Consider the following 12,264-nt stretch of genomic DNA (forward strand, 5'->3'; position numbering starts at 1 on the left):
CGTTCAATTTCAGCATGGTTTTCATCGACTTGTGACACGGTGGATTGTCTTGATGAAACAAAACTTTTTTCTTCTTCAAATGAAGCCGTTTTTTTTTTAAATTTCGTCCTTCAAACGCTCTAATAACGCTATATAATAGTCACTGTTGATGGTTTTTCCCTTTTCAAGGTAGTCGATGGAAATTATACCATGCGAATCCCAAAATACAGACGCCATAACCTTACCGGTCGATTATGGAGTCTTTCCACGCTTTGGGTTCGGTTCATCGCGTGCAGTCCACTCAGCTGACTGTCGATTGGACTCCGGAGTGAAGTGATGAAGCCATGTTTCGTCCATTGTTATATATCGACGAAAAAAAATCGGTTTTATTTCGATATAACAGCTCCAAACACTGCTCAGAATCATCAATTCGTTGTTGTTTTTGATCGATTGTGAGCTCACGCGGCACCCATTTTGCACAAAGCTTTCTCATATCCAAATATTCTTGAATAATATGTCCAACACGTTCCTTTGATATCTTTAGGGTGTCAGCTATCTCGATCAACTTCACTTTACGGTCATTGAAAATCATTTTGTGGATTTTATTCACGTTTTCATCGGTAACAGCCTCTTTTGGACGTTCACTGCGTTCATCGTCTTCGGTGCTCATATGACCAGTACGAAATTTTGCAAACCACTTACGAATTGTTGCTTCGCCCGGTGCAGAGTCTGGATAACACTCATCAAGCCATTTTTTGGTATCGGCGGCACTTTTTTTCATCAAAAAGTAGTGTTTCATCAACACACGAAATTTCTTTTATTCCATTTTTTCCACAAAACCAAAAGTAGCTTCACTCAAAATGCAATATCTCACAAACTAATAATCAGACAGCTGTCAAATTTATACACGTATCTGTTGATGGTTGGTACTAACTGAAAATGGTATGGATTTAATTCTAGTGGCGCCCTCTCATAGAAACGATACGAACTTTTCAGCCGATCTGTTAAACCTGAAATTAAGTGCAGAATTCAGTTGGATATGAATTTAGTAATCTGAATCTGATAATCGCAAAAGCGAATAAGTGTACAAACTGATCGTTTGAGGCTTCATACCAGTCAGAAGGTCTACTGTTGCTGCTATTGTTGGTAGGTCCTTACCACGGCGTCCAGTTCGCCTAACGTTGAACTGGCCGACTACAGATTTTGGTTATTTGGGGGTTTGACTGAAACCGTTTTTGTGCTTTGGCCACATAACCCATTTCACTATTCTTCAAGTTTCGTTTTCGGCTCGACAGCGCAGAGCTGTTCAAAGGGAACTGCCTAATGCAAAAACTTAGACAATTTGAACTGCTCTGCACTGGCGAGTCGAAGACGAAACGCAATGAATTGTGAAATAGGTTATGTGTCCAAAGCACAAAAATGATTTTTAGCTAAATCCCTAAATAAACCCAAACAACTCTTTTGAATGATTGGTTCCATTGAAATGCCAGTATTCTTTTTGCGTCGGACGCAAATCTGCGGCCAAGCAATTTCTACTGTCTTTAGTATCGCCTTATTTATTTGACGTTAGAATTCACACAATCAGTCAACTGGTGAGTCAGTCAACGTGTTAGTTTTATTCGCATGCACGTCATCCGGTTATGTTTTTGTCATTACCCACCCACCTTTCCGAAATCATTTTTGCGTTATACCGAATTTAACTCAGTTTCCATCTTGACTACTGTCAAACTATACATTTGAAGTAAGTTTCGACGTTGGTTTCAGCACTATTGAACTGAGACTCTGGTCAATTTCTAATATTAAATTAACAAATTCAACTCAGTTCCATCACGTTTGTCGCTCTACAAATCTAGTCAATGGGAATGTCTATAGAATTCATGTTGACCATCTTAAATAGATTGATTACGGGAGGAGTACCTTCCGAAAGCGAGATAAATTTCCACGAAATCATCCATCTCTGCCAGAGTGTTCGACAGCAAATAGATGAACAGCAGTTGCGATGCGCTGACCTACAGAAGCAATATGAACGGAGACACATCTGTCAAAAAAAAATTACTCTAGTGTTCCATCCATCGGTTCGACAAAACTAAACGGCCACTGGTGGGTGCTAGTAAAAAGTAATGAAGAAACAAGCGACCGGAGCGATTCACTCGGAACTGTTTTCACGGGGAAGGTGTTTATTTTCCTTGAAGTGAAAAATCAAAACAAACAGTAGTAGACTGCCAAAAAGTGGGCGATTTTGTTGATGTTGAGTACAGAAAAAAGGCAACCGATGCAGCTTCCATTTCAGATTTATCTATTTCCGATGTTGTTTGTTGGTATAGCAGAATTGAGCATCAAAGACATTCTAGATCCGTTATCGGTGTCTGGAAATTTATAGTAGCTCGGGCACTATCGGATTGAATATTGCGGATAGACTATAGACAGATAGATTGCCATTGCTTTTGACAGATGTACACGAAATTAGATGGCAGCCAATTTCTGCTTCTAGTGAATGTCTCGATTCATCGATTGGTTCGAGAGTGGTAGAAGTGGGAAGCAACCGTTAATGGCAAATTAATGGACGCTTTTTGGCAGCTAATTGTCAGCATATTGTTTTGAGGGAATTGGCTTGTCAACATTTTTATGATTGTTCATTTACTTTTTATCCACTACTTGTTATACTTACATCTCTTATTACTTCATTTTAGTGAGCCTTTTTGTGCGATTGTTTCTTCACTATATTTAGAATGCTTGTAAAGTTGTATTAACAAATCAAGAGTAAGTTTTGTTTCAGTTCAGGAAAGTCACATGGTAACATATGGACAAAGTGGAAATCTCAACTTTTGTAATAATCACTTGATCCACGATAGCCGCAGTAGAACCGTAAATGTTGAATATATCTGGCACCAGTTCCTTTGCTAAAAAAATATTCCGTAGTGATAATACCACATGCTAGAATGTTACGTCTATGTGACTGAGAACGGAAACGAAGAGGAGTGTATGGAAAAATATGTGACGAAAAGACAGCATTTAATGTGCCTTCTTTGATACCAGTTTAGCCGATTCAGCTTTTTTGGGCCGGATTTTCTACAATAGCTGCAGCATAACCAAAAGTAAGTATAATAAAGTACACGATAGGTGAAGTAGATTCAATCAAATTCTATATTAAACAAAAATATTCCGTAGTGATGATATCACATGCCACAAGGCTTCAAAACTACCAAAACAAAAGGATGAGGTGGGTTCCACATCTTTTCCATGGTACAACTCTGTCTTTCCAGTTGGTTAGCACTAACATGCAATACTCAAATTCTAATGTCGAACCTCTACAGAATTACGACGATGTTAGAAAGGAAAATACAGTCGTTTCTATTTGTTCGATCTGTGGATGTTTCAAAGTTAATCGCAACACATCACAACTGGCCCTCAGTTTCGAATAGAAGTCGATTACTGGCACTCGTCTTACGAGCCAGTTGTCATATGTTCGTGACACGACCAGGAAGGATTTGTAGTGTCAATATTGTAGTAGCACCAGTCATGCAATGATTCTGTACGCTATGAACCGGCTGCGAAATCTGTTGAACAGAAGGTTAGGTTCAATCGGCATTATCTTAAGTATGGAAGAAACAAAATAAATTGGCTCAAACGGTACGTTACCCTGGTTACGACGATCCTGCTGACACAAAAAAAGGCGGGTGGGTAATGTCAGAGACATAACTGGATGTCGTGAATACGAAAACAACTGACGTGTTCCTTAACACTTCCGAATATCAATTGTATGAATTATGCACGCATTCCCCTTTTTCACATTTTTCGCAAAAACAAAGAAAGCTTCACTTGATCTCGATTACTGTGAATTTCACACAGCGAAAAGTGCACAAATCTAAGCAAACTGTTCTTGATTTGCAGTAAACTGAGGATATTTCCTTACGATTTGCGAACAACAAATTCTAATAGTTATTTAGAAAACTTTTAGAGCCATTAGGCTGATATTGTGCAATGCTCTCCACCGTTGTTTTTTTTCCAATGCTAATGACTGGCAGCTGTGACGTAATCGCTCTTGTCGAAAGCTTGCAGACGACACAAAACACATCTGCTCGCAGTGGCGATACAATCCAAACTGATTCAAGTTTTGTTGAGAGGCTTGTTTCTACCTGATTTCGTTTGTAGCTTTTTCACTAATGGGCGGTCCTAACGGCTATAAAAATAGCCGCATACAGAATTTTTATGTCGATTATTTCATTTCGGATTTGCATAATTTATTGAAAATAAAACCTATCAATATGCTGTAGGGATTCATTTCCAGCATTCAGAAGGGTCAAATTGAGTAATTCTCTACGATATTAAACTCTGGAACATTTTTCGCAAAAAAAGGCTTCACTTGATCTCGATTACTGTGAATTTCACACAGCGGAAAGTGCACAAATCTAACCAAATTGTTCTTGATTTGCACTAAACTGAGGATAATTACCTGCGATTTGCGCAAAACAAATCCTAATAGTTCTTTAGAAAATTTTTTGAGCCATTAGAACGGCTAATATTGTGTAATGCTCTCCACCGTTGTTTTTTTTTTCCAATGCTAATGACTGGCAGCTGTGACGTAATTGCTCTTGTCGAAAGCGAAACTAGCTGTGCAGACCAGGGATGTCAGGTTCACAGATTAATCTGTGTTTCACAGATTTTGAGTTTTCTGCACAGATTTTAAAACTGACACAGATTTTCACAGATTTTTGAAAATGATCACAGATTTTCACAGATTCTTGAATAAATCCCAGATTTTCACAGATTTTGGAAATCGAGTACAGTTCAGTTGAAAACCAAAAAGTAACAGCGTGTTGGTAGTGAGACCCTTTTTTACGGAAAATGGGTGGTGAGACCTTTTTTTTTATTTGGTTCACCAAATTTGATTTTGACCTGCTATTGGGGTACGGAAAACGGTCACAGATTTTCACAGACAGGTTTTGGATTGGACCACAGATTTTTGAAAAAATGACCTGGCATCTCTGGTGCAGACGACACAAAACACATCTGCTCGCAGTGGCAATAGAATCCAAACTGATTCGATTTTTGTTAAGAGATTTCCTTTTATGTGAATTCGTTTGTAGCTTTTTCACTAATGGGCGGTCCTAACGGCTATAAAAAAGCCGCATATAGAATTTTAATGTCGATTATCTCATTTCGGATTTGCATAATTTATTGAAAGAAACTATCAATATGCTGTAGGGATTCGTTTCTAGTATTCAGAAGGACCAAATTGAGGAACTCACTACGATATTCACCACTTTTCGGAACATTTTTCTTGAACGATTTGTTGTACAGCAGCAGCTATTTTCTTCTCTTCCTCAGAACGCGTTCTGATTGGCTGGTGTTGACATGGGTCAAATGAGATAGGTTTTTCAATAGTGTACTATTGAAATACTTCAATGCTTTTGCTATACACGTTTAAGTTGAAAAATTTCGATTCTATTGGTAGTTAGATTATACAAATCCTTCCACAGATCACTGAGCTATGAGCTTTCAAAATACGAGAAAGGCAAACGCGCCATATGAATTATCCTCTTTGATACTCGTTTATACCAAACATTTCAGAAAAGTTTAATTTTGAACTATTTGAGATTATGTCACACAACTGAAAATTTTATCATAAAATTGTGATCATATTTCCGATGGCATGTAGCTAAAATTATGTTGATTCGTTAGATACAACAAGAGATATTCACGATCAAAAACTTATCACTCTCTCAGAGGGTAAATTTTGAAAAGGCACCCCATAGTAAAGTAAGTCGTATTCACGACAAAATGCTTACAGTTTGAGCTTCGAATACATGCCGATCCATGTCTAGAAGGAGAACCTGTTGATTACATGCCTGTTTGGTCACAAATCGGCACATGGCGGATTCAACTGGACGCTTTGAAAATATTAAAACTAGCACATTGCATCTCTCTCTCTCAACGGGGAAAGTAGTGCAACCATTCACGAAAATCGATTGACTACTATACTTGAACTTCATAACACCCCACTCCTGGAAGCTTACACATCATGAAACAATTTGTGGACAGAGAAAAACTTGCAAACAATACACTGCACAATTCGATTTTGAATGGCTCTCGGATTTAATTGAAAATATGGACTCTCAGTTGTCTGCGTTTTAATTGAGTTCGACAGCACTTACATCTATAAATAGATTCGGAACAAAATGGCACTTAACAATTCATTGTTGAGCTTTCTAAACAGTGCTACTGTTATTGCATATTTTGTGCATGACAAAAGAGTTTGAATTCAGCCAAGCTGTTTGAAAAGGAAGTAATTTATATATCACGTGACAGTCAACTTTTACAAACTCACATGTCTACATGAATTATGAAATTTGTTCGCTTCGTTTAACATTGCGAATCGCCGGATTAGAAATGAAATTTCTAATTTTGACGGTCATCATTAGTAGCAGCAATGCCAAGTCCACCGAATCTGAAAATGTTGGGCCTCAACATCTATCTCAGTATGACCTAACGATGGCAAGTGACTCTCAGTGGCTTCACCTTCCAACCAAAACGACCATCATTAATCGAATCGGATCCGATCAAACTGTTTGTGTGTGTGTGTGAGAGAGAGTAATTTTGAAAGTGAAATTGAACCTTTTTCATTTCACTACTCCACCTTTTCCACCTCGTCCTGCCCGGGGCAAGGGTGTCCAGTTGCGAAACCATAGGAAAACTAATTGAAAAGCCATAAAAAACAATGGCGGAGGAGAGGTTAGCCACCTTCTTGCCTTGCCGCCGCCAGATAACGTGATCTTCGGCTTGGCTAAGCCGCGGGAAATTATAAGCGAAGAAACAACGTGATTACTTTTGCGTTTGTTTTCATCGATATAGTAACTTTGCCGAGCTTCGTTTCACATCGAGTAATATAGTTTTATTTTTCGTTCATTTGCGAAGCACCCTCTCACCTTAATTGGTCCTCGATGCTCACGCCTCCGCACTTCTGGCCGGCCCCGACCGAATGACGATGGTGGGAAGCATGGAGCAATTTTCGCGTGCCACAGCCAATCACCATTATGTAATCTAGTTTGTAATTATTTCCCATTGCATAGTTCACCCGATAGCCGATTAAACCAACGAACCGCAAACTATCGGGCTGCTATCTGTAGAGGCATGTGTGCAGCAACAAGACCGAAGATCGGATCACAATTATTGAAACAGATGTGCAATGCGTTTCTCTCTCTCTCTCGCTCCTTCTCTGTACTGGGATTCGGCTTATTGAACTTTCACTGATTGTTTCGAAAACATGAGAAATAAAATTTTTGCTGCTGCTCTTATTAGCGTTTAATCTTCATCGAAGCAGAAATACACGGAAGAAGCAGAAGAAAAAAAAAACAATGATCGACTTAACGGGCCGCCGTACGAGCATAGCCTAATAACAATGGCTAGCGATCGTTTCGGTATTTGCTATTGTTTTTTTCCTCTCTCTATTCTATTTCATCGACAAAGTTCCGTTTTCACGCTGCTTTGACTTCGTGGCTTTGGTAAGCGTTAAGCGGTTGCTGCGGTTCGTGCAGATATTAGCCGCATAAATTGCGTTCTTGGAGAAGGGAAAAAATCTACACTTGGGCGGAAAATAGGCGGAACTATCCGCGACGGAAAAAGAGCGTTGGCTTACCATTCATTTCATTGTTTCTGAGTCAGAGGAGCTGTTGGGAAATATTAAAAATTGTTTATGAATCTAATTCACAAGATTTTTTGTCGTGAATACGACTTACTTTACTATGGGGCGCCTTTTCAAAATTTACCCTCTGAGAGAGTGATAAGTTTTTGATCGTGAATATCTCTTGTTGTATCTAATGAATCAACATAATTTTTGCTACATGCCATCGGAAATATGATCACAATTTAATGATAAAATTTTCAGTTGTGTGTCGTAATCTCAAATAATTCAAAATTAAACTTTTCTGAAATGTTTGGTATAAACGAGTATCAAAGAGGATAATTCATAATAGATCAGTGATCTGTGAAAGGATTTATATAATCTAACTATCAATAGAATCGAAGTTTTTCAACTTAAACGTGTAAAGAAAAAGTATTGAAGTATTTCAATAGTACACTATTGAAAAACCTGTCTCATTTGACCAATGTCAACACCAGCCAATCAGAACGCGTTCTGAGGAAGAGAACAAAATATCTGCTGCTGTACAACAAACTGTTCGAGAAAAATGTTCCGAGCAGTGCTTAATATCGTAGCAAGTTCCACAATTTGGTCCTTCTGAAAGGCAGGAATGAATCCCGTACAGCAACTGGATAGTTTCTTTCAATGAAATACAAATCCGAAATGAAATAATCGAAATTAAAATTCTATATGCTGCTCTTTTTAAAGCCGATAGGACCGCCCATTATGCCCCGTTTACACTTCTGCTGACTGCCAGCATGCTGGTGTCAGTGTACTGCCCTCTGAGGAAAAAAACGTTCAACGGTGGTCCTTCGTTGGTCTAATACTTTGGATCATTGGACCACAGTTGAACGTTTTTTCCTAAGAGGGCAGTACACTGACACCAGCATGCTGGCAGCCAGCAGAAGTGTAAACGGGGCATTAGTGAAAAAGCTACTGGCGAAATCACGTAAAAAAACTTCTTAACAAAAATTGGATCAGTTCGGATTCTATCGCCAGTGCGAGCAGATGTATTTTGTGTCGTTTGCAAAGCTAGTTTCGCTTCCTACAAGAGCGATTACGTCACAGCTGCCAGTCGTTTGGTGAAAAAACAACGAAAAGAATACAACGGTGAAGAGCATCACACAAAATCAGCCGTTCTAATGGCTCTAAAAGTTTTCTAAAGAACTATTAGGATTTCTTCTTCACAAATCGAAAGTAAACAACTTCAGTTTAGTGCAAATCTAGAACTGTTTGATTAGATTTGTGCACTTTTCGCTGTGTAAAATTCACAGTAATCGAGATCAAGTGAAGCCTTCTTTGTTTTTGCGAAAAATGTGAAAAAGGGGAATGCTTGCATAATTCATACAATTGATCAACTAATTGATATTCGGAAGTGTTAAGGAACATATCAGTTGTTTTCGTATTCTCGTCATCCAGTTATGTCTCTGAGATTACCCACCCGCCTTTTTTTCATAAAAACACGTGTTTCAATTGGTTATTGCCCTATCATGTTTGGCTAAATCAGGAGAATTATCGTGCTTTAGAAAAAATTCATAATTGAAAAGGAGCTCGCAGTGATTTTAATTTGGTAGAGACTCACGTAAGATTATCTCCGTAGGAGCAGAATTTGCGCAAACTTTCCTAGCAAAGTCGCAAATATCCATCGGTTTAAATATCGCGGCATCGCCGACGAGTACTAATTATTTTTTGGCAATAAAAATCCCTTACTCTACACTTTACGGGGCCGAATGTAAATCGAAGAATGAAAAACTAGCCGTGTAATCTTTTTCTGTCAAAATTTTGAACGCTTATAACTCAGGCATTTGTTGATGGATTTGCGTAATTTAACTAACAAACGATTTGAAAACATTCAACTCAAACATGTATAGCAACATCGTTTTGGTATTTCAATAATACACTATTGGAAAACAGATTTGAATTAATCTGTGCTTTCACGAGCCAATCACTGCATGTCATAATGATGTCATCCTCGTCACTTCGATTTCGCTGTAAATAATTCACAAGTGTTAGATATTCAAATTTTATTCGATATACTGATAATATTAGACTACAACAACAGAATATTATTCTCAACATTTGCTACTTAGCCATTGTAGACTAGCTGGCGCACCTTCTTGCGAACGTTTCTCATTAAATTCCGTACAGATTTAAATTCCTCAATTGGTCGAAGTTGTCGGCAATTTGGTGGACTCATGTCTTTTGGGACGAAAGTGACATTTTTGGTAGTATACCATTCTACCGTTGATTTCGAGTAGTGGCAAGAAACAAGATCTGGCCAGAAGACAACAGGATCCTTGTGGCTTCGAATCATGGGTAGAAGTCGTTTTTGTAAACATTCCTCGATGTATATTACGCTATTCATTGAAGCAGTTGTGATGAAGGGTTTCGAAATCTTACCGCAGCTACAAATTGCTTGCCAGATCATAGCTTTCTTACCAAATCTTTCGATTTCAATCGATGTCTCGGACTGGTTTAACACTTGCCCTTCTCGCACCGCATAATATTGTGGTCCCGGCAAGGATTTGTAATCGAGTTTCACGTAGGTTTCGTCGTCCATGATTATGCAGCTCAAATTTCCAGCAATAATCGTATTGTACAGCTTTCGAACCCTCGGCCTGATCGATGCTTCTTGTTTCGGACTACGTTTTGGTTGTTTCTGTTTCTTATAGGTTCGAAGATTCAAACGTTCTTTAGCACGAAGAACATTTGACTTCGAAGTGCCCACTTTTTTGGCCACATTCCGAACTGCAACCTCCTTCTTTTGCCCGAACGCCTTCAGTATACGTTTATCCAACTGAGAGGTTAACAGGACCTTTTTTTCGACCCGTTTTCGGTTTATCCTCAAAGGTGTTACCCTCACCGAACTTCCTGATTGCATTTCGCACGGCTTTTTCACTTACTCCTTCCATTTTTGCTATCTTTCTCAGTGACAGTCCGCGTTCTGTGCACCATTTGTACACAATTTTTCGACGTTGTTCTGCTGAAAGTCCACGCATTTCGAAACAAACTAATGAAAACGAATAAACAACTGCACAAGTGGTTAGAGAAGAGTGTAAACAACAGGACGCAGCCATAAAAATTGACAGATTCTGAACCATTGCGAAATGGCAGCGGTTTTTGGTTGCGTCCATACCTTCTGGGACAGTCTTTATCTGTTCCCAAACCTCAAGTCATCTCTGAGAAATCGATATGAGTTTCGTTTTGAAATTTTAGACCACTACTACCGAACCTGATACCGAAAACTGTATAGTTACTTACCCGTCAACTAATATGACCTACAAATTTAGAAGATGCTTTCCGTTCTCCACGAATCGAGGTGAGGGAGCAATCTCGGACGACCACTTCTCAAAGTCTATTAAAAGTCTTGTGGATTTGTGTGCTCTACAAATGGACATTTAGAAGGTCTTAGACATGTGCGACTGAAATGGCATGACAGTAAACGTTAAGAAATGTACTGCAATAGCCTTCTCTCGGTCACAGTAACAATTTTTTTTCAAATACCTAAAACTGATAGTTCCAGTGTAACAGTTAAAGGTGTCTGTTAAAAACGTCGGTTAAAGGCGCACCGGAAATTATTTACTTAAGCAATCTTCAGTTACATTTTTTTCATCTGAGGGCCCCTCCCGAAACCAAACCCTGGGTACGGGCCTGAAGCTAAGTCTTACGGCAGAAATTCCAGAAGGAAGTTACTTGAGACTTTTTCCGTTTATTGTATACTCTAATGACTAGAATTTAAGTAATCGATACTTTTTATCAGCCTACTTCGTTTTATAAGCTTCAGCTAAAATCTCTAAAAAAATAAAGAAATTCACTGAAGTTGTGATTCCTCGCTAACATTTTTCCCAAACAATTTGAACTAACATTAGTTTTTCAACTTTTCTCATTTCAGGTAAGTCCAACCCCCGTATCAGTAAATGATGGATTGACCATGATCAATCATGCAGGAAAGGCTTAAAGCTCTGGCCTGGCAACCTTATTAACTCCCGGTCTCGCAAACAGGAAGGTGAGGAGGAGGAGTAGTACTAGTAGTAAAATTATACATGTGCCATGTCACATTAGCCCGGGTGCGGGAATGGGAATGCTCCTCCCGGTGCGAGAAGCCGTGCCGATCATTTCCTGTTATGTAATCTCCGGTTTACTGCGCGCGACCGAGAGCGGGACAGTCAGTAGAAAGGTGCAAAAAGCCAGTGACCGCAGCACAAAACATGACATTAACCGAAGGCGCAGAAGCAAAAGCAAAGTAGGCGAAGCACTTCTCGACTTCGTCGGTCTGTCGATTGGTTGATGGTGGCTGGCTTCCTGTGTGTACTTTGATCGTCGTCGGTTTTTCTGTCGCCACGGTCAGCTGGTGAGAATGCGCATCGAGAGGAAGCGAGAAGGCGAGAACGGTTCGCAGCTGATTGATTTCCTGATCGCGCTTTTGACAGTTATTCCGCTACTGCTTGCTTTCACCCTGGTTCGTGAGATTCCGTGTTGCTTTTCCTATTTTCAAGGCCAAGAAGGAGGGTGTGCGTGTAGAAATGGAAACGGTACTCCATCATCATCATCATCTATCTGGCTTAGGCCTTAGACGGCCAGCTCAGTTGCTCAGTCTTTCGTTCGAGGAATTAGAATCTACATGAAAAAGACATAAATCAATGCCG

General features: G+C 39.3%; 1 protein-coding gene across 3 annotated transcripts in view; it reads left to right on the forward strand.

The window, feature by feature from the left end:
* Window positions 1–12,264, forward strand: part of LOC131426456 (putative lysozyme-like protein) — a 182,552-nt gene that overhangs the window by 22,546 nt on the left and 147,742 nt on the right. The window contains exon 1 of one of the 3 annotated variants that reach the window (XM_058589198.1): window positions 11,511–11,624. The exons of the other annotated variants lie outside the window; for them this stretch is intronic. The gene's annotated coding sequence lies outside the window, so the exon portion shown is untranslated. Of the gene's footprint in view, window positions 1–11,510; window positions 11,625–12,264 lie in introns of those variants that run through there. 3 annotated transcript variants of the gene reach the window in all.

This window comes from Malaya genurostris, chromosome 1, assembly GCF_030247185.1.
Source record: "Malaya genurostris strain Urasoe2022 chromosome 1, Malgen_1.1, whole genome shotgun sequence".
Lineage (NCBI taxonomy): Eukaryota > Metazoa > Arthropoda > Insecta > Diptera > Culicidae > Malaya > Malaya genurostris.